A 26,429-nucleotide genomic window follows, 5' to 3' on the forward strand; every position below is an offset into this window, starting at 1 on the left:
GCAGATACTGTAGGTACACGAGAGGGGAGACTGAATCCTTCCAAGCATTTTACTGTTATTACGAACCAGACTTTCGCAACATTGTTTCTCAAACCTCTAAGACACTTTTCCTTGTTTTATGCCTGGGGACATATCCCTAAATGGCAAAGGAATCATTGTCTGATGCCATGCCCTTTGACACACTGGCTGACCGTTCATTTTCTCAGGCCGGGGGTAAAGGCATTATGGCGACCATTTCCGAAAACTTTCCACACAAAAATATTCATTATCAAAGAGCTTGGTTTCAGAATGTCCCAAAGACTGTAGCCCACATATGGAATAGTAAATACTTTGAATCCTATACATATATACGGTATATGTTAGTTCTTTCTAATGAACACCATATTCTTTGGAAGTTTGAATTTGAAGTATATAATAATAATAATAATAATAATAATAATAATAATAATAATAATAATAATAATATCAGGCAAAGATCCTCTGGGACTATGGTATCAGAACAGACAGGGTGATGTCGCAACACCATGGGACACCAGAGTTGAAGAGAAAAGGAAAAAATGGATAAGTATCAAGATCTGAAAATAGAAATAAGAAGGATTTGGGATATGTCAGTGGAAATTGTACCCATAATCATAGGAACACTAAGCCCGATCCCAAGATCCCTGAAAAGGAATCTAGAAAAACTAGAGGCTGAAGTAGCTCCAGGACTCATGCAGAAGAGTGTGATCCTAGAAACAGCGCACATAGTAAGAAAAGTGATGGACTCCTAAGGAGGCAGGATGCAACCCGGAACCCCACACTATAAATACCACCAAGTCGAATTAGAGGACTGTGATAGACAAAAAAATATAATACTAATGAATTCCCCACGTCTACCTATCAGAATAAGCTAACGAAACAAGTTGGTGCTACTTAATATTTCCGTCGGGCGAATACTAAAATATCTACAAGTAGCCGAGAGGAAAATCATATAAAAGGAAATTCCACAAATATTGAGTGGCAATAATTTCCAAACTAAGTTGCTTCTGACATTTTCCTTAGCCAGCTAACAAAAATTAGACAGGAAATAAATGAGAAAAGCCAATAAATTGAAACAATTTCGTCAAACGAAGCAATAAAGTTGTCGTTAGCGAAGAGGCTTTGCTCCAAAAGGAGGCTTTTTATATTTGAAGAGGATCACTGAAAAATAACGAAATGTAAATTGTCAGCATTTGAGTTACACGAATTCTTTTCCAAAGGGTCATTCTTCCCCGGCTGTTACGCAATAAACTTTGTTTCCTAGAAATGTATAATCATGCCTATGACCTCCAACAAATCATGTATATATATATATATATATATATATATATATATATATATATATATATGTGTGTGTGTGTGTGTGTGTGTGGTGTGTGTGTGTGTGTGTTTTATTATATATATATATATATATATATATATATATATATATATATATATATATATATATATATATATATATATATATATATATATATATATACATATATATATATATATATATATATATATATATGTATGCATGTATATATATATATACATATATACATGATTTGTTGGTGGTCACAGGCATGATTATACATTTCTAGGAAACAAAGTTTATTCCGTAACAGCCTCGGGGGAATGACCCTTTGGTAAAGAATATGCTTAGAAAGCTAGCAATATGTTTTAATTCTTCATTCATCTCCGTTTTTGCACAAGATAGGAAGGTAATATATATATATATATATATATATATATAATATATATATATATTATATATAATATATATAAATATTATATATATACACACACATATATATATAAAAAGAACTTATATATATAGAATATATATATATATAATATATATATTATATATATATATATATTATATATATATATATATATATATATATATATAATATCGGTAAATACTGACCACTGGATGTATTGCATTGTAACAATTTTAGTGCTTTCACTCTTTCAGAGTTTAGGATCGCAAATATGATATGAAGGAAATACCTACCATGAAAGTCCCGTACTCGGTGAAAAGACGTACGATCACTAGCTATCGTTATTTGATTGTTTTCCGCCACATAAAGAATTATGTTAAATTTAGCCATAGTTGAAACACAATCTAATTTTTGTATATATATATATATACCAAATATATACATGATTTGTTGGTGGTCACAGGCATGATTATACATTTCTAGGAAACAAAAGTTTATTCCTGTAACAGCCTCGGGGGAATGACCCTTTGGTAAAGAATATGCTTAGAAAGCTAGCAATAATGTTTTAATTTCTTCATTCATCTCCCGTTTTGCACATAGGGAAGGTAGGATATATTTATATATAAGGTATATATATATATATATATATTTATATATATATATATATATATATATATATATATATATATAAATATATATAAATATTATTATATATATACACACACATATATATATATAAAATATAGATATATATATATATATATATATTATATATAATTACTATATTTATATATATATATATATATATTATATATATATATATATATATATATACTATAATATATATATCTATATATATCGGTAAAATACTGACCACTGGGACTGTATTGCATTGTAACAATTTTAGTGCTTTCACTCTTTCAGAGTTTAGGATCGCAAATATGATATTGAAGGAAATACTATGAAAGTCCCGTACTCGGTGAAAGACGCTACGATCACTAGCTATCGTTATTTGATTGTTTTCCCCACATAAAGAATTATGTTAAATTTAGCCATAGTTGAAACACAATCGTAATTTCTTAATATTTTTTCAAGAAGTTTCAATTGTCTATTTTATTTTGATAATGAAACAGTCGTTCGACACATGAGAGAGAGAGAGAGAGAGAGAGAGAGAGAGAGAGAGAGAGAGAGAGAGAGAGAGAGAGTGGTTAGTGACGTAAGCAACTAGTAAAAGTGAATAGAGGAGCATTTAATTCTGTATACATATATATTATTTATCGGATTCTGCATCATTCATGCGAAAAGATGATAAAAACTTTTTATACGATAAATTCACTCTGAATAATGTGGTTTTTTCAGATTTTAGATGTGTGTGATATGATAATGGAAAATTAAGAATATTTCTTATTATTATGTTGTGGGTCATCCGGCTTCTGAGAAGACTCTTAATACAACCGCTTACACTCGCTTACCTGGCACAGGGGACACGTCCCGGCATTCAGATCTGGTGGTGCTTTTGCTCTTGTCACTCACCACTCTTTCTCTCTCTCTTTCTCGCTTTTTCAGTCTCATGTGTCGAACGATTTATGTTTACATTATGAGAATTAAATAGACAATTATATCCTATTGTAAAGGGCCGAGGGCTTGCATATCGTGTAGGAACAAATGCACAATACCACAGCCATTAAACATTAGTTTTAGACCCCATGGGTATCTTGAAACTGGCCCCATAAAAATATGGACAAACCTCTTAAACCCTGGGCCAACGTCATTCTTGTTTTCCCACGCCTGTAGAATGGCTGGCAATAACAAAAAAAATAACATTTTCACAATTCTATAGTTAGCAAGAACTTTACTACGTACCCCCCGAGTAGATATCAAGTTCTCGGTTCTGAATGTGAAACAAGTGTAAAGGAGAAGGCTTAGAGAAGCTCCTCTGAGATAGCATGAGCATGGCCATGTAATAAGAAGAGAAGAGGAGGAACGAATAAGAACGGCAAGAACATGCCAGTGACGGGGAGGAGGAGCGATGGATGGCTGTGGTGAGGAAATAGATGGAGAACGTTGACTCGAGCGGCCGACCCTGCTACACAGTGGGACTATTGCGGTTGAAAGAAGAAAAAGATAAATTTTATTCACATGCTGAGACGAAACTGAAAGCGAATGGTCTGCTCAAATGGTGTATTAAAAAACTGTTGTAACTGGGTTAGATGAGAATATTGGAGAATAGCGACTGGGTAAAATAATGACAGCTCATAATTATTGTGTTCACTAAACAGTGAAAAACTGCCTGGAAGTGTCCATGTGCTCGAGAAAGGGATTGGATTTCATGTAGGTGACATGAGATTGTTAAAATCAGAGTGCCTATGTGAGGTGGGGTCTATGCACAAAGTGAGGCTAGCAAATATTCCGAGGCAAAATTTGGAAACTGAGACTCTGCAAATCATCACAGGCCTTGACCTCCTGATAATCCCCTTTTTTTCCAAGCTTTCTCTTGGCCCATATCGCCATCTTCAGAAGCAAGAAGATACAGGTAACCTGGGAGTATATCTGGAACCCCATTAAACGACGGAGGCAAATATGCAAGATGAAAGGCCCAGAACAATTACCTTTAGGACACACCTCATCTACTTCTTCCTTGGATACATTAGTCCTCTGACCGGATGGTAAAAATGTACACGCTTCAGATAATGAAAAATGAATTTTGTCTTGGGTAGATCATCTCAATGAAAGTTTGTTAGAAAAAGAATTTTTTTTTAAGTGTTCACAATTTTTTCACATAATTATCACCACTGTGTCTACTCTAATATATTAAATTGCACACAGAAATATATTTATCCATCTATCTATCTATCTATCTCCATCTATCTATCTATCTATCTATATATATAAGTATATCTATATATATATATATATATATATATATATATATATATATATAAAGATATATATATATATATATATATATATATATATATATATATTAGTATGTATATATATATATATATATATATATATATATATATATATATATATATATATATATATATACACACACACACACACAACCACACACACACACACACACACACATATATATCCATCTATCTATCTGTCTATCTATCTCTATATATCTATCTATCTATATATAATGTATATCTATACATATATATATATATATATATATATATATATATATATATATATATATATATAATTTCATGCGACGTGGTGGGAAGGTGAAAAAGTGGCGCCACGGTAATGATGACATTATAATCTGTTTTTTTCCATCTGTCCATCCGCCTGTGGTGTTTACGCATGGTAACACTGCGCCCTGGGCTTTAAATAATATCTATTTCGAATATTAACGGTGTAATTCGCATACAGTATTATTAAAACACTTTTCAGTTGCAAATGTACACCCAGATATCCTTTTATTTACCTAAAACTTACACACATAGCGTAACTATCTAAAGCCCGGGACGCAGTGTTACCATGTGCGACCACCACGGGCGGATGGACAGATGGAAAAAAAACAGAGTATAGTTATGGTGCCATCGCTGAAAAGATTGAGAACCACTGAACTTCATCATCTTAGTTTGAGTCAGTGATATAACACAAAATACTAAACATCCTACATGTTAAATCAGTAGTCTGAGTAAAGTAATATCAGCAAATAAAACATCGATCATTAAAACGAAATAAAATGAATACAAGTACAAGGTTATTGATTACCCAATGGGCATTCCAGCAAACCCGCATATGACCAATTACAGCAAATACAATTCGGACAGTTAAATCGAACCCATCAATCTGTTGAATTCCACAAGAGATAAAAAAAAAAAAAAAAAAAAAAAAAAAAAAAAAAAAAAAAAAAACTCTGCTCAAACACTGCCATATTTAAATTGCCTTTCAGCCTTTAAACCTCCCTCTTCCATTCCATTACAAATCGGATTGATTATAAATGTGCACAAACAGATTATGGGTCTACTCCAATGGCAATGTGGGCGGTAGGTGGGGGGGGGGGATGAACATGACGGGGGAGGAGCGGGGGTTGCCCTGGATACACTTCCGGCAATTAAACTAAACCCATATTTTGAGGGTCGCAAGATATATTGGCGCATATGTCCTCCAAATTTCGTTGTCCACTTGCAAATGCACCGGACTTTTTTTTCCTTGTTCTAGTTCCTGTTCCTAAATTCACAAGGACGGTCCAATTTCTCTCCCATGTGAATACTCTTGCTATGGTACAACTTATTCTTTTAAAAAAAAAGTTGAAATAAAGAGAGAGAGTTTTTGCACTGTATTTAAAAATAATACCATACTCAGCATTCATTAATCTAATAGATTAAATTGCTTAGTAGCAACTTATCAGTGATTTAGAAATCACAACTGTCATTATCAATTGATAATCATAACATTACCTGAAATCCTATAGCAACTACAACCCTCATGCCCCATTTGGGTCTAAGGATCTTTGGCTAATGAAATCCCTGCCCTTATATACTGCAGGTCATAATGACAGAGAGAGTTAATGGCTCAGGTTTTGAACGTACGAACAAACTCAATATCATAATAAGTTAAAAATTAAAAACACAGAACTTCGTATTTTGGGAATTTCACTGCCAATAAAATCCAAAGACAAAGAAATCAGAACTTCGTATTTTGGGAATTTCACTGCCCATAAAACCCAAAGACAAAAAAAAACACAGAACTTCGTATTTTGAGAATTTCACTGCCCATAAAATCCAAAGACAAAATAAACACAGAACTTCGTATTTTGGGAATTTCACTGCCCATAAAACCCAAAAACATAATGTGTGAAGACTTATGACCTCAAAGAAGCTGCAGTGGGGCAGGGCTGGTTCTCAAAAGAAGCTGCTCGTACAAAAGGAAGATGCTGGAATCTGCCATCATCAGTCAAACTAATAGTATGAACCCGTCAGGAGGTCATTGGAAATCGGGATTCACCGAGACTTCATCCTAAGGCTTCTTTCACGCAGGTGTTCCAGTGGATACGCCCACCAGACTCGATGTAGGTGGGAATTAAGGATTTGATTTATGTAGATTTTTGGCATTATGCCAAGCACTGGGGCAACTAAGGCCATTCAGCGCTGAAACGGAAATTGACAGTAAAAGGTTTGAAAGGTGTTGCAGGAGGAAAACCTCAAAGCAGTTGCACTATGAAACAATTATTAGGAGAGGGTGGACAGTAAGTTGGAAGAAAGAGAATATGAACGGAGGTACAGTAAAAAGGAATGAAAGTAGTTGCAGCTAGAAGCCGAAGGGACGCTGCAAAGAACCTTAAGTAATGCCTAAACTGCACAATATGAGGTGCACTGACGGCACTACGCCCCTCGGGTCAACGGTCATCTACCGACCACCAACGTTGTATCTTCACACTTGTATGTGCTCTCTAAATAATCTTAGTCACTACCATTTGTTCATACTTCACCAATGATTAGGAATACAGAAGTATTTGAAATGAATGGTTGCAACGCTTATACAGTGATTTTAAGGGCCTTTTTATTTGCACAGTGCACTGTAAGATTACATTAAAATACACTCAGAATGAAAAATAATCACACAACATCGAAGCAATGATGTTCGGAAATTAAAGACCTTCGGGTATATACGTAGGCATAACAGTTATGAAATGACGTCTATTAGAACTCTGGTTTTGGGGGAACAATTTATAACAGCTAATAAGCACAGACAAAAGGGAACACAAAAACATATAAGATTCGAATAGAAACTTACGACTTTTAATTCAACGTCTTTTGCATTTTTTTTACTTTGGATATAAACCATACATATTATATAAAAGTATTTCTCTTCCCATTATTTTTTTCTATCACAACCATCCTATTCAACTGAGTGATTTTTAAAGTGTGGGGTTCCGGGTTGCATTCTGCCTCCTTTGGAGTCCATCACTTTTCTCACTATGAGCGCCGTTTCTTGTCGCACGCTCTTTGGCATGAGTCCTGGAGCTACTTCGGCATCCAGTTTTTCCAGGTTCCTTTTCCCGGATCTTGGGATCGTGCCTACCGTTTCTATGATTACGGATACAACTTCCATTGGCATATCCCATATACATCTTATTTCTATTGTAAGGTCTTTGGTCTTTATATTATTATTATTATTATTATTATTATTATTATTATTATTATTATTATTATTATTATTATTATTATTATTATTATTATTATTATTATTATTATATGTGGACAATAGACCCTCTTTCGAGCAGGTACAGTCGCGTTACAAAATATTGCACCAGTTGCCTAAATATTTCGGACAATAGGTATATATATATGGAAGTATTCAGCAAGCAGTATCTGGTAACTATTCACCTGGCAGCGCGCGCTGGGGCATGATATGCCATGGTGACAGTCAAAGTTTCTGTTAATTGGTTATAGGTTGTCCTTGAGCAAGATCCTTTTCCTGCACGCGATTGGTTAACTCTAAACCAAAAATGTATATTATGGCAGGCGAGGTATATAACCTTAGTTTAAAGGAAATTACAATAATTATCGTTCTTTCCTGTGTTTCTTCTTTAATAATTGTGGTATTATTTTTTTTTCGGTCAGAAGATTACTACATTTTAGCACTCAAAATTGCGTAAAAACCAAAACCATTTTTTATATTTTGCTTATTTATCATAATCAAAACATAAAAAAACCCATGTCAAATAAATGTTTGTCTAGGTAGGCCTAATGGTATTTGTCTGGTCTGTAAAAGGCAAAGAATCCTATAATATGCAGTATAATTTTGTTTATAGGTATTTGTGTGGTGTTCGACTTACTATGACCAATAATGTGTTCTTTTACAGCTGTTATGCCAAACATATAATGGATCATTTCATTGTTGAATGGCTTCATTCTGAAACCGTACGGATGAGGAGTGAATTAGTCACTCCTTGAGAGAAAAATGTTTACACTCTCCATAATACGGTAGAGCAGAAAAACAAAAATGTATTTCCATATATTATTATCAATATTCGTAATGGGTGGTAGATAATATTGATAGTGACCAAGTGGTATAAACGTAATATTTTAAAAATTCATTTAGTAGAAAAATATCAACTAATAAAAATTCTATAAATGATTAAGAATATAATTAAGGAACATCATCATCTAAAGATAAGTCGATATATTCTTTCAAATAAAATTAAAGATAAAAAACAGTAAATTATGTTTATCCCATTTAAATAGAAAGAATGCGGTTTCTAACCAGTTTCAGTTTATGAATGCTATTAGCATCCTGATATTTAGTGTAGCTCCCAAAAGCACCGATCATTCCGTTATCTGTTTCGATCATTCTAGGCCCATGTGCCTGCATTAAACCATTCATTTATATAAAAATAAAATAAAAACAATATTTCCAATTTCATTCTCTGGTATATCTGAAATCTCCTTTATATTTTAAAAAAATATTCTGTCAATTTGACGTTTATTATGATATTGAAAATAAAATTGGCGTATGCAAGTTTTATAAGTTATCGTGCATCAACACCAGTCTCCTCAAAACTCTGTGCCCCAAGCGTGCCAACCGAACCGCACACTTAAAATGCATTTCACTACCCTTCAGTCAAGCAAAATGTATTTATATTAATTTAAGGAAGTTATAAATTACTTAATATTTTTTATATTATATTCAATATGCTAACTTGAAATAAAGTTTATCTTTCTGTTAACAGAAACCCCTTTAAAAAACGATAACCTGATAACATTAGATAAACCAAACTCCACTGGCTCACGTATTATTTGCATAAAATAACAATGTTTATACAGATGATACTCTGTTGACACGGTTGGTAGGCCTGTTCCTATCTAAACATGATGAAATAATTCATAATCATTCGGACAAAATACTTAAAAACCTGCATAAAACGCGGTTTTTCCATGCAATTTTATTTTTTATTTGCAATAAGAAATTCTAATTTCCATATTATAAAAAAAATTTCCCAAACTAATTATTGTATGGAAAATAAAAAAGAAAGACGATCCGAACGATACATTTTGTAAAGTGATGCAATATATAATACCGAAATTGTACAGTTGAAACACCTGAAGTGGATTAACAACTCTACGGGCAATGATCCCCAGATTTCACTTACCAGACGCAACTTTGTTTATGACAGAACTGAATTACGTATATCCTGATTTACGACTAATTCCCTCTCCAGAAATGAATATCGAGAGTTACTGGCGCAATGCAGTGACCAAGAAAAGTCAGTCACTAGACATACAGAGAAAACTCTATATTAAACTGAATGCAGCTGATACCTCATTAACCTTTATTATTATTATTATTATTATTATTATTATTATTATTATTATTATTATTATTATTATTATTATATTATTATTATTCTATTATTATTATTATTATTATTATTATTATTATTATTATTATTATTATTATTATTATTATGTTAACTGAACAAAAAACTTGATCAACAGAAGCAGATGAAACACTAAATGCAGTGGAAAAAAACAATGTTGTTTTGGCTGAAAATGTAGGTACTAAAACACCAGTGATAAAAAAAAAAATAAGTACTGCTCCACTCTCCATTTCCGGTACAGAGGCTCAAAAATATCAAATTCATAAATTTATTCACAACTTGCGTTGACAACCGTAAACAAAAATGCCAGCTCCGTAAACACGAATTGTGGCATTATTGATACCAAATTACTATAGAGAATACACATACGTACACAAATAAATGTGTACATTCATATGCAAATAAAATTATTTTTCAAGAGAACGTACCAATATATACGTTTATATATATATATATATATATATATATATATATATATATATATATATATATATATATATATATATATATATTTAAATGAAAGTCTGTCATTAAAACGGAAAAATCAGCGATATATATATATCTTTTTTATTTATTTTTAGCTGGAGAATCTGAACAAAAATGTTTCGGACATTTTCTCAAAGGCGAGGTTACTGTTTTTTCTGATTTCATTACAGATTTTCTTTTATATATATATATATATATATATATATATATATATATATATATATATATATATATATATATATATATATTCCGCAAGATTTCTCGGAATTTTTTTTTTTTTTTTTTTTTGCAGGAGAATCTGAACAAAGATGTTTCGGACATTTTCTCAAAAGCGAGGTTACTGTTGTTTTCTGATTTCATGACAGATTTTCTTATATATATATATATATATATATATATATATATATATATATATATATATATATATATATATATATATATATATATATGTATATATAAAGAAAAGAAAATCTGTCATGAAATCAGAAAAAACAGTAACCTCGCTTTTGAGAAAATGTCCGAAACATCTTTGTTCAGATTCTCCAGCTAAAAATAAATAAAAATTCCGAGAAATCTTGCGGATCAGACATTTTCCTTGGGGGAATAGATCATAAACGTCTTTTCTCTGCGCTCGTTTGGATCTACAAATATACGTAATAATGAATTTATATGTTTTCCAAAACAAGGGAATCTCAACCTTCGAGAAAATGAGAAGGTCAAACCGACTTAGAGTCAAGATAAAAACGTGTTGGGAAGTAATGCTTCTTCGCCAGTTCTAACTGTATCCTCTTACAACTCTGGCAAGGCTCCAACGTTTTAAATTTAAGAATTCAAATTCTACAAAACTCTTTCAAGCATCTGAAAGATGGCTGTTGAGCAATATTTCTTTTGTATCCATCTGCATGTATTCCTGTTCCTTTGGCTATGAAGTCCTTTCTGATCAACAATTCCAACTCTAAAACCAGTCTTAAGGTGTACAAAACGAGACGAGCTACAACAGGAAGGAAGGTGATAAACCGCTTTTAATAACGACCGGAAAAATAATTCAGGAAATAAGGCGATTCAGGTGGTTTGTTAACTACAAGAAAACATCTGAAAAGGTCCACCGACTAATTTTATGGGAGGTCTTGACATTATCCATTACTGAAGTAGTTCAAAGTTGTTGATGTCTTGTCAAGTGAAACTGCGACCAATAGTGCATTGCTGCAAGGGAATGTTACTTCACCTTTTCTGTTTGTCTTTGTTAATAGATTTTTTATGAAAAAAGCAGTCAGAGACGGAAGTGAACGTTTAGGTAGGAGAAACTCTAGAACACTGACAGACTTAGAATACGTAAAACACCAAAAGATGGAACGATTACATAATAGAATACATTGTATATTTAGGAAGGAGATGAGACCTAAAGTATGTCTAAAAACAAGAGAAATAATGACGACAGTATGTATAAATGGATACAATAACACTAGATGGAAAAAATGATGAATCTTTTTATATACAAAAACAGTGTTTTCAAGTAGGCTACATGTTCTCCCCAGCTGGACATTGGTGCGACTATAATGATTACGGTGAGGGGGAGAACAGTAGTGAGGATAGCATCACCAGGGCTCCTGTCGGGACCAGACGAGTTGGAAGGCCCTGCACTTCTTGGTTTAGATGACATGTATGGAGAATTGTGGAAGTTAAATACGGGAAAAAAAGGTACGGGTGGCGGAATTTCATAAAGGCGAATGGACAGCGGTTAGATGGCCGCTGGACGTTCACTGGCCCTGGATAATGTCCAACAGACACGCAGCTAGGACCACCACCACCCACAGAGCGACTGGGGGCCAAGGCTGGTGAATGGACAGTAGTTGTGAGACTGCTGGATGTTCACTGGTCCTGTAAAATGCCCAATGGACACTGCAGCTAGACCACCACCACCTACTGAAAGAGACTGGAGGCCAAGGCTGGAAAATGGACAGCTGTTGAGGGGTCGATGGACGTTCACTGGTCCTGGAACAGGAAATTCAAAAGAGAACTCGGTTTCACAAACAACTACAACTAAGATTGAAGGGGTATACAACGATTTTAAAGCATACAAAGGGCATTTCTTTTGGGGTAGTAGCAGCTGTGAAGGATAACTCGGGTAACTGGATAAACCAAGACAAGGCAAGACATTAACAAGGATTAATGAGATTCTTTAGTTTCTATTTTATATATAGGGTCAGGAGTGCACAGAAAAGGCCATAAATTAATGTTATTTTCCTTTGTTATGTGTATGAATGACTTGGGATGAAATTAATTTCACTTCAATTAGTTAGTTGTATTAAAGCAGACTATGAGATTCCTGGTAACAGTATTTTTATACCTTGTAATTACCATAACATGGGTTCAATCTATTTTTCACATAGCTGCACGAAAACAGCATTCTTCTTTTTGCCAGTCCTAACGGAATGCAATGACATTTAACGAGAAAACGATCAATATCACGAACTGCAATTCTAAGAAATTTTGAACGTCGTAAAATATAAATAATTTGTATTATTCATAAAAGATAAAAACTGACTTTCGAACACATGAACAGTGTTCCTCCTCATAACTGTGGATCTTTATTATACATGAATTGCAATATGACCTCTAAAAGATTCCTACTACCGCCTGAATCTGGAATGATGGTCCTACATAGAAACTACAACCACACTGAAATAACCAGCATCACGTCTATTCCTCTAAATGTAAAATGTCATGTTCTTAAAAGATAGTGATTTTTAGAAACACCAACAAAAGCACGTCAAAAATATAATGGGTAAAGTAGTTTTTAATTAGGGCTTGCAAACAAAATATCAGTTATTTTTCTTTAATTTCCCAGGCTGCAGTAGTTCCATTTCCTCAAAACTATTACATATATACGATTTCATCTTTCAATCCCCTCTATAAAGCAAATGAGTTTGAGAAATATTTCCACCTTTGGGGATACGAAAATTACACACAGATATTTAATACGTTATCAGTCAGTATTCATTATTAAAACAAATAAAAATCGTATGAACTACAGTAAAACAACCATTTCAATCACAACAACAAAACACAAACGGCTACGCCAGCCAAACCGCAAATGATCGAAACAATAAATGCATTTCCGCCAATCATTCAGGACTCTCGGTTTGATGAATTCCACAAAGGTATCCCCAAATACTGCTAGATTTTAATTTCGATTCAGCCTTTCAGCTTTCCCCCCTTGTCAAACAGCCTCTTCCAGTCACTTACCATTCGAATTGGATATAGCACGAGCAGTTGATTATGGCTCCACTCCCATAACTATTAGGGTGGACATGGGTGCTGCGTCTGACTGAATGGGGGAGAAGGATGGGTGCAGCTGTGTCTATGAAAATAAACAGATTTGCACTGGTGACGAAATATACAGAAACATAACCTCCAAATCTCCACGCCCATGTTTGATGCATGGGCCCTTTTTTCTGTTCGAGCAGCGAGTTCATGCGTACATGAACAGTGTGATTAGGATAACGCTCGTATTTTTCTTCTATCCTGGAGCTAATACCCAGATTTTGCCTTCACAATTTAGTTGCCAAAATAACAGTGGAATAAACTTCGAAGGATTATATTAAGTCTGATATTCAGTCAGCTACACCATAACCTCTTTAGACAAACGACTATAATTATAGAGTATCCAAACCTCTCTTACTATTATCATTACCGAATGTAAATGCTTATTTCTCTCTCAACTCCTGACAATTCCACAGATTCATGGAAAATTATATTTACGTCTGGAAGGCCCTTTTTGAATCACTTTCCTTTCCTAATTTTCAGACCTTTCCATTAATTTAGTCTGGTGCCTGGCTTTTAACGGGCTAAGAAACCGGCCTTTGTCAGTGTGTTCTGCGGCTGTTATTAAAGTAGTCTGTGATAAAGAAACTTGAAGTATTCTGAAAAAAGACCTCAAGAAATAAAAAAAAAATCTAAAATATATGATTTCCTTAATTCATCCTGGAAAGGCTAATTTATTAAGCAAGGAATTTCACATGAATATTTTGACTTTCAGATAGACAGCATCTATTATAGCAACGTACACTCCAATGTTTACATTGGTGATATCGGTAGCATTAAATATCATGCCATCAAATATAGTGCCATAATAAAATAAAATCATGGTAAACGACATTGGTAATAATAACAAAAATTCAATGTGATCAAAAACATCAACATATATACCAGCAAACCCGCAGATGGCCAGCAACAATAAATACGATTCCATAGTCAGATCGAACGATCAATTTAATTACTAAAAATAAAAATAAAAAAATAAAAGATAAAAATCCTCAAAAACTACTATATTTTAATTGAGTTTCACCGATCAAAAAAGCCTTCCCCTTCCCCCAACCCCTCCACAAACCATCACCGCCACCCATCCCATCCTTCTTCCATTTCATTACAACTCGGATAGGTTGCAAATATACGACAACAGATTATGGGTCTACTCACAGACCATTGTGGGTAGGGGGGGAGAGAAAGAGTTCGGAGGTGAGATTTAGAGTTGATTTGGCAGGGCATTTGACTTGGATACAGCGGCAGTAATTTAAACTAAACTCATATTTTAGGGTCACACAATATATAGACGGTTATATCTCCAAACTTCGGCGTCTGTCCACTTATAAATGCAGAGCCCATTTCTCTGTTCTCACAAATTCACGAACTGGAAACTGACGTGGAGTGCAGTTTCTAACTACAGCCTTCTTCTAGTAACCATGTTCTTGTCAATATTATTTATTTGCCAAATGGAGAGAGAAGAGAGAGAGAGAGAGAGAGAGAGAGAGAGAGAGAGAGAGAGAGAGTACATTTATTGACAATTATTATAATAAATATCCGAAAATGAATACTCTTCTAAAACATATCTGCATCACAGTAAGATTTGATGCATTGCATCTATAATACTATCACGAATAAGACCTTTAACCACCATGTGTGTGTGTGCGTCAAAATAGCACTAACCTTTTAAACCAACTATGCCTTTATGAACCAGTAAATCTATAGACCCGAGTCAAAACAATCTTTTCCTGTCGCTGCCAATCCCACAAAGACTGATAACTGATGTACCAAAGCACTTGGAATAATGAGATCGTTTCAAGTTAAAAAATTAAACAAGGATTTATCCGACCTCCAGCTTACTCGAGATGCGTGCTAAAATCTACGGTCAAATGGCACGTTGTTTCGTCAACGAAAATTTAAGTAAATACGTTATATTTTATTAGAAATAATTGTTCTGTGCTGTTTAACATTCACAACATTTATTGTTTTTACATTTTCATTCTAATAGATAAATCATAAATATCCTATCCTAAAAAGCGAAGCACCTTTTTCAGACCTTTTTAGGCTTTTCCATAGGGCTTTCTTACTGCAAGAAGAAGAACAACAACAACAACAATGTAGTTTGTAGGCTTACTCCCCGAGGAAGCGAACATCACGTTTCTCAGGACACTGAAAATCTTCAAGAGCAGCTCTGCTCCAAATAACCTCCTGAGGTTTGCACACAAAAGGGAATATTAGGTTCCTTATTCGATCGTTTCAATGACAAACGGAACGATGTGTCCAATAAAAGCCACAGATTTAATAAATAACACTGTCTGGAATATCACTCCCACAAACTTTTAGCTTCTATATTTCTTTTATTCAAGAATCCTGAATGAATCAATTTTAATCTTGAATATAATCCCAGAACAATAAGTAAAGTCACTTATTGTAAAGTTTAAATGTATTACTTATCTGGTCTCTTATTATGATTATTATTGTTGTTGTACCTGTAGTATATGTAGGTAGACGACCCTCTTTCAAACAAGTGGGGTTGACCATGATTGCCGCATCAGGTGGATTTAGTTTGCCTAAAGTTGTTTCAACCTTGCACATAATAGTATTTTTTCTGCTACTGCATTCCACCAGTATCTCTCGTTCCATTGTCATTCTTTCGTAAATGGAGAGGTAAACATTTGATGGGAAATGTTATAATATGTGAAAGAACAAATATCTGAGTAACTTCGATGCTCTCTCGAGTCTCGTATTGAAATATGGTGTTGATTGTCCGTAGAGTTTTACTAACCCGTTAATAGTTTCTCGTGTAACTTCGATGCTCTCGGGAAAGTCTCGTGTTGAAATATGGTGTTGGTTGTCCGTAGAGTTTTAGTCTCCAGTTAGTAGTTTCTTGGTTTTCTTGGCGACTCCACTCAAGCTCTTCTAAGCATGATCACGCCAAAGGATGAAACAGAGAGATCTATAACCTACTGAATGCCTGGCTTCCCGTTAGCATTTACTACCGATAATGTAACTTTAAGCCATTTAAGGACATTTTACAATAGTATTGTTATTTAAGCGACATACAAAAATTTATTATAGCCATCTACATTTCATACAATAACTACACATACGCCATCTGCCTATATTAAAGTTCTGTCTTTCTTCCTTTCATTCCCTAATACACACATCACATATAATTGATCTTGTAATCTTACAAGTATTAAATATACTTTAACAGCATAACTGATACGTAAAGTATTATGTGAAAATGTACTATTACAATGTACAAACATGTCAAAAAGTTGCTTCAACTTACGCAGTCATACAGTATCCGTCACTCACAGATTGCAATCTCTCTCTAAAAACTGAAATGCATAAATCACACAAGGGGTGCAACGGCATGCAACTTGAAAATACATAAATATTACCATTAAAAATTGCCACTCTCTCTCTCTCTCTCTCTCTCTCTCTCTCTCTCTCTCTCTCTCTCTCTCTCTCTCTCTCTCTCATGCACACACACACACAGTCGCATTTATCCAAACGCCTTAAGAAAATCGATCAAAATAAAGATAAATATTCATTACCATCGAGTACGAATATTTTAAGGCAGATGAACAACGCTAATGGCGTTTATGGAGGTCGATTTTTTATTTCAATTTCACCATTTCTGTAACACTGGACCAATCAAACGAGCGATACACACGAACACACGAATTCTCCTCCCGAGTCGAGTCTCACTTGATTTGATTTTGTCGTACTTAATCGACATGGCAACTTTATTGCCCTAATGAACCGCGCTTCTATTCATGATGCTGCAAGAACCAACAAAACAGAGATCAGTGGTTTCATCATCAAAACATTCAGCATCGGTACACCGGTATTAGCGGTTAGTTATGTTTAACAATAATTATTAAAACGTTCTTCCCAGACAATACATGCACATATTTTAAATTATCATAAAATTAAATTTGCAATAAAGTAACATGTATGCGATCAATTTATTATAAATTACAAATTCATAATACAAATCATAAATAATATAATTTGTAAGAGGGTAAAATGTATTACAAATTATAAATAATTTGTAATAGATTAACATAAGTATGTTCAAGTTACTATAAACCACATTTCACAATAAAACTCACAATAAAACATTTCACAGCATATTTATTTTCCCTACTTTGAACTCTCACCGCATCCATCATGGCGGCTAAATGACAGTTCATATCTGACAGTGAGTTTTGAAATGATTGAACTGAACATATAAAATTTAGGCCCAAGGCCAAGCACTAGGACCTAAGAAGTCATTCAGCACTGAAACGGAAATGGACAGTAAAAGGTATGAAAGGTGTAACAGGAAGAAAACCCCGCAGTTGCACTATAAATCAATTGTGGCGCTGCTAGCTTGATTCCCTCGTCTTGACCATACCTGATACTGGCACCTAGTCCTTGAGGGAGGCAGGCAGAAAACGAACCACAAGACACAGCGAATATCGTCATTTATTCGGTTTTCAACTTTCTATTCATTTTTCTTTGTTTCGTTTATGGTCATATTTTAGGAAAATGCCAAACTCTTAGACAACACAATATTTTATATATATATATATATATAATATATATATATATATATATATATATATATATATATATTATATATTATATATATTATACATATATATACTATAATATATATATATATATATATATATATATATATATATCTATATATATATATATATAATATAGTTATAACATACATATACTATACATATATATATATATATATGACGGATTGAAGCAAGTACCATAATATGATTACAGAAGAACAATAAGCATATCTTCTCCATCTCAAAGCAACGCATAGATCGAATGCCTTAAAAGCGCACAGGCAAATACACAGACACATAAAAAAAAAATTTAAATCGCCCCCAAAAGACGCGAATCTAAAGAAGGACAGCCAAGGGAGCGAGCGAGTCAACTCGTCCTTAAGCCAGCTTCCAAACCCTCATCTTTCTTGGGTCCTTTCTTCCAAGGACAGGCCAACTCCCGGGATTTTCTTTTCAGCTCCCAATCTTTCTCTTCGTCCTCTCTGACTCCATTTTATGGAGGAGTTTCGAGTGAAATGAAATACTCCTACTCGGGAGGATTTTTGCAACACGAAGTCTGAATGCTATCGTGTATGAAACAGCCCGAGGAAAAAAGTGACGTCTCGAATAATCCCTTCTTTCTTTTCTTGTGTATATATACGAATGGGCTTTTCAAATATCTTAATGGGGAAAGGGTTATTATTCACTTTTAAAGTAATAGCTTGCTTGAAATGGATGAAATGGCTCGCTTGAACAATGTTTTTCAATGCGCAATTCTAGTGTTATTATAAACCACTAGTAAATTGTACTTGTTCCACTCAGTAGTGACCTTTGCTTGAAATACAAAAATTGTACATGTTCCACGTAGTGGACCTACGAGGTAACTCGGCACTGAAAGGGAAACCGAGAGTAAAAAGGTTTGAAAGATGTAAGAGGAGGATAACTCTGCAGTTTCACAATAAAAACAACTGTTACGAGACGTTGAAAAGTAATAAGGAAGGAAGAAAATATGATCGGAGGTAAAGTCAAAGGAATGAAAGGGGTTGCAGCTAGGGGCCGAAGGGACGCTGCAAAGAACGTTAAGTAATGCCTACAGTACACCGCACGAAGTGCACCGACGGCACTAAACCCACCCCACCCCACCCCAGGAGATCTCAAGAGAGGTAAACATGGAGTCCAATCCAATAATCAAATGAGCAAGATTCATAAAACAGAAACATTGGGGGCAAATCCAAAGTGGAACTTGAAGTCTAATCCAGCCAAGCTCAAGAAAAAAAAAATTCAAATAAGTCAAACTTAAAACAATCATACGGAGAGATCTCTATACTATCTGCAGACATTCAAAACAATTACAAATAAAAAAAAAACTAAAAGCGTTAAGAACTGAAAAATAAAAATAAAAATTTAATTTATTGAAGCATTTAACAGAAAAAGTTAAATTTAATGAACCATTCTACTGAAAAAAAATTTAATGAAGCATTTTACTGAAAAAAGTTTAGTTTAATGAAGCATTTTAATGAATACGGTTTATTTTAATAAAGCATTTTACCGAAAAAATTATTTCAATGAAACATTTTACTGAAAAAAAAGTTTATTGAAACATTTCACTGAAAAAAACATTTTTGTTTAATGAAGCATTTCAGTGAAGAAGAAAAATTAATTTTAATGAAATTTTACTGAAAATTTTAAATTTACTGAAATATATTACTGAAAGAAGTTTCATTTAATGACGCAGTTTACTGAAAAAGAGTTTAACATAATGAAACAACTGTAAATCAGTAAAAATCAATTACAAAAGCGTTAAACTGAATGATGAAAAGTTCATAAAAACGACTAATGGCTTCCAATTAAACAAAATAATGATGTTTATGAATATTAACAGATGTCATTTTCTTTACAAACAAAGCAAAGACACAAAAGGGGACAAGAGACGATGGCGGAAATTAATATTCTTGGATACAGGTAATTACGTTACTATTAATATATAAAATGAAGGAATAAACAATTTTTGAAAGGGGAAAGTGATAATATTTCCAACAATAAACCATTTCGAAAAGGCAAACAATTAATATATCTGACAATTAACAATTTTTGAAAGAGGAAAGTAATAACGTTTCTGACAATAAACAATTTTTGAAAGGGCAAAGGAATAAGATTTCCAACAATAAATTTTTGAAAGGGGGAAATAATAAGATTTCCGACAATAAAAAATTTTTGAATGGGGAAAGTAGTAATATTTCCGACAATAAACAATTTTTGAAAGGGGAGGTAATAAGATTTCCAACAATAAACAATTTTTGAAAGGGGAAAATAAAAAGATTTACGACAATATTTTAAAGGGGAAAATAATATGATTTCCGACGATAAACAATTTTTGAAATTGAAAAGTAGTAATATTTCCGACAATAAACTATTTTTGAAAGGGGAAAGTAGTAATATTTCCGACAATAAACTATTTTTTAAGGTGAAAATAGTAATATTTCCGACAATAAACTATTTTTGGAATGGGAAAGCAATAATATTTCCGACAATAGGCAATTTTTGAAAGGGGAAAGTAATAAGATTTCCGACAATACAAAATTTTGGAAAGGGGAAAGTATTAAAATTTGCGACAATAAACAATTTTTAAAGGGGAAAGTAATATTATTTCTGACAATAAGCAACTTTTGAAAGGGGGAAGTAATAAGATTTCCGACAATAAAAAATTTTTGAAAGGGGACAGATATGCGACAATAAGAACATTTTTAAAGGGGAAAGTAATGATATTCCCGGCAATAAAAAAATGTTTGAATGGGGAAAAAATACTTCCGACAATAAACAGTTTTTGAAAGGGGAAAGTAATAATATTTCTGACAACAAACAATTTTAGAAAGAGGAACGTAAAAATATTTCAGACATCTAAACAAGAATTAATTATCAGCGACATGTGTATTTTCAACGATTATGGAATCAAAAGGATTAGAAGTAATTATTCCAGGATGGTTAACCTCGAGGAATATGTTTTACATTCTCGTAAACATTTCATGCACAAGCAATCACAGTGTACAGAAGTTTAACTCGACTGGAAAATTATAATTCCCTCAGGAAAATGGTTTAAACTGAATTCACTTACAATTGTTAACACATGAAGTAACAGTAAAGTATATTCTCATATACTTAAATATACAGAAAGTTCGAATGGAAACTAGCAATTGACTCGTGAAACGAATAGCTTCGTGCCCAAGCCCGAGGCGAAGACGACAAGTTGGCTGGAATTTAATTTTGCGATTTACTTTTCAGCTTTTTGTTTGCATGGTGTTTTTACGTTGCATGGAACCAGTGGTTATTCAGCAACGGGACCAACGGCTTTACGTGACTTCCGAACCACGTCGAGAGTGAACTTCTATCACCAGAAATACACATCTCACACCTCAATGGAATGCGCTAGAATGGAACTCGCGGCCAGCGAGGTGGCAGGCCAAGGCCATACCGATCACGCCACTGAGGTGCCTATTCATATGAGGCAAGATCGATGTTCAAATATGATTGCATAAGTGACAAATTACAGTTATGTGTGACAAATTACAATTGCAAAATATAGCAAAGGTTGAAAACAATCGCAACCTATTATTAACCAGACAGACAGACAGACAGACAGACAGACAGACAGACAGACAGACAGACAGACAGACAGACAGACAGACAGACAGGCGAATATGCTACGAGTTACTGAGGCAAATTCACGCCCAGAAATATTGTTTGTGCGAGAGTCAAGTCATAAACCTAAAGGACAAGTAATTAACAACAGGGACAAAATATGTCTTATTTTGGAATATAAATGAATATGCGACTTATGATAAAATAATGCCAAGATATTTTTTGTTTGAAAAATATGAGTTTTACACTGATAGTCGGCTCGTTTAGGGGCACTTTTCAATGCCAAATGACAAACGACATGGTTAATATCTTGTCCAGTTCACTGACAACAACACCAAACGATGTGCGTATCGTATCCCATGCAAGTCATGTGAAAATTTTCATAATTTCAACAGCACAAAAAATAAAATCCCAAATTTTCTACCGGTCACTGTCATTGTACCCTCAACCCAATAGGTACAGGTTCGACTCCAGATCAGGGTAGGAGGGACTTGTTATATGTAATTCCATTTTGGGTTATTGGACTGGATTCGACATTAATGGATTATTCTTAGCTTACGATTTGAAAGCGTCTAAATGCCTTGTGTAAAATTAACAAATATTTAAAATATATATATATATATATATATAATATATATATATATATATATATATATATGTTATATTTCCATCGCAGGACATATATATATATATATAATATATATATATATATATATATATATATTATATATATATATATATATATATATATATATTAGATATATATTATATAATATATATATATATATATATATATTATATAGACACATAAACCATGCTACTGCAACCAGATCCTATTTCATCGTTCTCTGCACAAAAATACCGACGTTCGAAAATTAAAAAAAGAAAAATAGAAAAAAAAAGAAAAATAGAAAAAAAGGAGAAGAAAATAGCGACTTGGCATCTTTCCCGACGGCGCACGCTAATCTCTGGGTACTATTTTTCAATCAGGCTTCCTCGCGCTGCTATAATTTTCCGCGCAAACAAACCAATTCAACGGCTATAAACAACGGGAGGGTGGGTGAGGTAGGAGGTCTGGAGAGAGGGAGGAAAGGGGGGAGGGGGAGGAGGAGGAGGAGGAGGAGGAGGAGGAGGAGGAGAAAGGAGAAGGAGAAGCAGGACGAAGAGCAAGAGAAGAAGGAGAGGAGGAGGAGGAAGAAGGGGAAGAAGAAGCAGATCCGTTATCAACAACATCCTCGAGGGGTCGTAGCTCGAATCCTGATATCATTCGCGCTTTTTTTTTTTTTTTTTTTTTTCGAAAAAGGAATTGGGCTTCGTATGACTGTAAGAACGCGTGGATGTGGTTGCTGATGATAAACGCCATAGAGATAAATTAAAAGCCAAGCCTCTGCAAATAGCCGCCAGGGAGAGAGAGAGAGAGAGAGAGAGAGAGAGAGAGAGAGAGAGAGAGAGAGAGAGAAGCAACAATTCGCAGTTTCCTTCCCCAAGAGGGATACAGAGGATCTCGTCTCGAGGGCGGTGATTGGTGGTCTTATCTCCTGAAGGCAGTGTCCTTCGTATTACGGAAAGGATGAAGGAATCCCCTGCGGAGGTTTTTTCCCTCGAAGGATTGGCTTGGCTTTCCGTTAGGCGATAAATATGTATACGAAGGAACACATCGTGTATATACACACTCACCTTAGGTAAACAAATTGCAAGATATGAGTGGACATGAAGCCAAGATACGAATAAATGAAGTCACGAAAAGGGAAATATAGTTCAGAAACTAACGGAACCCCTTTACTTTGATAGTAATGGTATTCCATTCGAAGACTATACTGTTTTTTTTTTTTTTTTTCATCTGTCCATCCACCTGTGGTGTTTGCGCATGGTAACACTGCGTCCCGGTCTTTAAATAATATCCTATTTCGAATATTAACGGTGTAATTCGCATACAGTAAATTATTAAAACACTTTTCAGTTGCAAATGCACACCCGGATATCCTTTTATTTCCCTAAAACTTAGACATAGCGTAACTATTTAAAGCCCGGGACGCAGTGTTACCATCCGCGACCACCAAAGGCGGATGGACAGATGGAAAAAAACAGAGTATAGATATAAGGATTGAAGCATACTTGCAACTCCAGGAGATAAAATTACATCCAAATGTATCTTGCATATAATTTAACTACTTACTACTACAATTAACAATATAAACAATTGTAATAGGGAAACAGAATGCGTTTTTTTTATCATAACTTAAGCCTCTAACTCTTTACTCAGGACGAGAATTCAAGAGCACCACTAAGTACATCACTGCAATATGGCCTCTTCCCATTATGCAAATAATAAGACGAAAAACACAGGAGCTATTGGTGTTATTTTTTTTTATAGCCAGGGCAAGTTTTAAAGCAGCCGAGTTAGGTCTGCCGCTTTTTATCTATAATGAGCTTTATCTTTACCTCGAATTTCTTCATAATTTGACACTCAAGAAGAAGTAAAACAAGGCCTGATCCGACCTCCAGCTTACTCAAGCGCGTGGTAAGATCTATGGTCGCGTCGTTTCACCATCGAAAATTAAAGTAAATACTCTATTTTATTAGAAATAATTTTTCTGTACTGTTCAACAAGCACATTGTTTACTTTTTTACATTTTCATTTAAATTAATAAATCATATATACCCTATCCCAACATTCTTGTATCTTTAACTCAATGCGAAACAAATTTTTTAAGCTTTTACATAGAGCTTTCCTAACCCCTAACAAGAACGAGAACCGCAAGAACAACAACAAGAACAACAAAAAGAACAACAACAAAGTAGTGTGTAGGCTTACTCCCCGAGCAAGCGGAAATACTGAAGAGATGTTTCCGCACTTAAGAAAACAAAAAGCCCATCATGAAAGAACAAAGGATCCAAAGCCCCACTAGTGCCTCTTTGCCGCCCTCAACAAATAATTCTAACCTCGCACTCTTCTAGTATTAGGAAAGATGGACATTTCCTGACTCGTGTCTATTACAAAAACTTTGCAGTATATTGACAAAAAATCTAAATTCTAAAACAAGATCTTCCTAATTTAGATCAATTTTCATCTACTCACTTGATCAATGGCTTCCTATCTGTTTTCTGTGGCTTTTTACAACAATCGAGAATTTTCTAAAGCAAACTCAAAATACTACTATTACAGAACCATTATTTTCCACAGCAAAACATCTAGAACCATTCATGAAACCTACAAATACACTTAAGTCAGTATATCAGGTAGCATAAAATAGTTGGTACCATAAAACCTACAAATATGCTTCATTCATTATATCTAGTACCATTTATAAAACCTAGAAATATACTTAAGTCAGTATACCTGGTACCATAAAACCTACAAATACGCTAAAGGCAGTGTATCTGGTACCATAAAACGTAGAAATATACTCAAGTCAGTATATCTAGTACCATAAAACCTACAAATATACTGAAGTCAATATATCTGGTACCATAAAACCTAGAAATATACTTAAGTAAGTATATCTGGTACCATAAAACCTACAAATATAGAAAACTATACTCAGCAGCACATCTAGTACCAAAGCACCTGCAAATATACTGAAGGTCAGTATATATGTGCCATAACACCTAGAAATATACTTAAGTAAGTATATCTGGTACCATAAAACCTACAAATATAGAAATATACTCTAGTCAGTATATCTAGTACCATAACACCTGCAAATATACTGAAGTCAGTATATCTGGTGCCATAAAACCTAGAAATATACTTAAGTAAGTATATCTGGTACCATAAAACCTACAAATATACTTAAGTTTGTGTATCTGGTACCATAAAACCTAGAAATATACTTATAAGTCTCGGTATATCTAGTACCATAAAACCTACAAATATACTTTAGTCGGTATATCTAGTACTATAAAACCTACAAATATACATAAGTCCGTGTATCTGGTACCATAACACCTATAGATATGCTTAAGTCAGTATATCTAGTACAAATATACTTAAATCAGTATATCTCGTACCATAAAACCTACAAATATACTCAAGCCATCCACTTGGATCCGTAAAATACGTTTTTGGGGGATAAAAAAAACTCTCTAAGACTCTAAGCCGTTCGTTCATTCGTTCGTTCTAGATGAAGCCAGCCTTGAGCTGGCACGGGCTCTTGCTCTAGGGCAGCCGTAACTGACAACCACAAACCTGTGAAAGAGAAGACTCTGGAGCTTTCTGCTTCATACTGCCCTGTCTACTAAAGCTTTCTGCTTCATAGTGTCCTGTCTACTAAAGCTATCTGCTTCATACTGCCCTGTCTAAAGCTATCTGCTTCATACTGCCCTGTCTACTAAAGCTTTCTCCTTCATACTGGCCTGTCT

General features: G+C 34.0%; 1 long non-coding RNA gene across 1 annotated transcript in view; it reads right to left on the reverse strand.

Moving 5' to 3' along the window:
• Positions 1-26,429, reverse strand: part of LOC135218480 (uncharacterized) — a 530,865-nt gene that overhangs the window by 408,665 nt on the left and 95,771 nt on the right. The window lies entirely within an intron of this gene.

The sequence above is a fragment of the Macrobrachium nipponense genome, chromosome 9 (assembly GCF_015104395.2).
Source record: "Macrobrachium nipponense isolate FS-2020 chromosome 9, ASM1510439v2, whole genome shotgun sequence".
NCBI classification, from domain to species: domain Eukaryota; kingdom Metazoa; phylum Arthropoda; class Malacostraca; order Decapoda; family Palaemonidae; genus Macrobrachium; species Macrobrachium nipponense.